The sequence below is a fragment of the Camelina sativa genome, chromosome 17 (assembly GCF_000633955.1).
Source record: "Camelina sativa cultivar DH55 chromosome 17, Cs, whole genome shotgun sequence".
Taxonomy (NCBI): Eukaryota; Viridiplantae; Streptophyta; class Magnoliopsida; order Brassicales; family Brassicaceae; genus Camelina; species Camelina sativa.
In genome coordinates, this window is record NC_025701.1 from 20,689,353 (window position 1) to 20,691,322 (window position 1,970).

Sequence of the window (1,970 nt, forward strand, 5' to 3'; positions counted from 1 at the left end):
AAGGGTTTTATCCGTCCTAGTTGTTCACCGTGGGGAGCTCCGGTGCTGTTTGTTAAGAAGAAGGATGGGAGTTTTCGGTTGTGTATTGACTATCGGGGTTTGAACCGAGTTACTGTGAAGAACAAGTACCCTCTCCCGAGGATTGATGAGTTGTTGGATCAGTTGAGGGGTGCTACTTGGTTCTCCAAGATCGACTTAGCAACAGGTTATCATCAGATTTCGATACATGAGGTAGATGTGAGGAAGACGGCTTTCAGGACAAGATATGGGCATTATGAGTTTGTAGTGATGCCTTTCGGGTTGACTAACGCACCAGCTGCGTTTGTGAGATTGATGAACAGCGTGTTTCAGGAGTTTCTGGACGAGTCAGTCATCATTTTCATTGACAAAATTTTGGTATTTTCTAAGAGTTCTGAGGAGCATGCAGTACATCTGAGAGCAATTCTGGAGAAGCTGCGGGAGCAGAAGTTGTTTGCTAAGCTGAGTAAGTGCAGTTTCTGGCAGCGTGAGATGGGGTTCTTGGGTCATATTGTTTCAGCTGAGGGAGTTTCAGTGGATCCAGAGAAGATTCAGTCCATCAGGGAGTGGCCGAGGCCGCAGAGTGCCACTGAGATTCGGAGTTTCCTGGGGTTAGCAGGTTACTACAGGAGGTTTGTTCGGGGTTTTGCGAGTATGGCTCAGCCGATGACTAAGCTTACAGGGAAGGATGTCCCGTTTGTGTGGTCACCAGAGTGTGAGGCAAGTTTTGCAAGCCTCAAGCAGATGTTGACTACCACGCCGGTGTTAGCACTGCCTGAGCAGGACGAGCCTTATGTTGTGTATACAGATGCTTCTGGAGTGGGGTTGGGTTGTGTGCTTATGCAGCAGGGGAAGGTTATAGCCTATGCTTCGCGGCAGTTGCGGAAGCACGAAGCTAATTATCCTACTCATGATTTGAAGATGGCAGCAGTGATTTTTGCTCTGAAGATTTGGAGATCTTATCTGTATGGTGGGAAGGTACAAGTATTTACAGATCACAAGAGTCTGAAGTACATTTTTACTCAGCCTGAGCTGAATTTGAGGCAGAGGCGTTGGATGGAGCTAGTAGCGGATTATGATCTGGACATAGCTTACCATCCTGGTAAAGCTAACCTAATTGCAGATGCCTTGAGTCGGAAGCGGGCGGCTTCGGCTCAGGAGCAGGATATGGAGGCGCTGGTAGGTGAGATTAGTGCATTGTGTTTGTGTGCTATCTCACAGGAGCCTTTGGGTTTGGAGGCAGCTGATCGAGCGGATTTGTTGAGTAGAGTGCGGTTAGCTCAGGAGAGCGATGAGGGGCTGGTGAATGCCTCTAAGGCTGCGGGTTCAGAGTATCAGGTTTCTGCTAATGGTACTATCCTTGTGCATGGTCGGGTTTGTGTGCCCAAGGGCGAGGAGTTGAGGCAGGAGATACTGAGAGAGGCTCATTCGAGCAAGTTCTGTATTCATTCAGGGGCGACCAAGATGTACCGTGACCTCAGGCGGTATTATCACTGGGTTGGGATGAAGAAGGACGTAGCTGATTGGGTGGCGAAGTGTGATACTTGCCAGCTGGTGAAGGCGGAGCATCAGGTTCCTGGTGGTTTATTACAGAGTTTGCCCATTCCAGAGTGGAAGTGGGATTTGATCACAATGGACTTCGTGGTGGGTTTGCTTGTGTCGAGGACGTTTGATGCGATATGGGTCATTGTGGACCGTTTGACTAAGTCTGCGCATTTTCTGGCCATCAAGAAAACTGATGGAGCAGCGGTTTTGGCCAGGAAGTATGTGAGGGAGATAGTCAGATTGCATGGGGTGCCTGCTATTATTGTGTCTGATAGAGATTCCAAGTTCACTTCGGTATTCTGGAGGGCGTCTCAGCCAGAAATGGGCACGAAGGTGCATATGAGTACAACCTATCATCCTCAGACGGACGGTCAGTCAGAGAGGACGATCCAGATTTTGGAGGATTT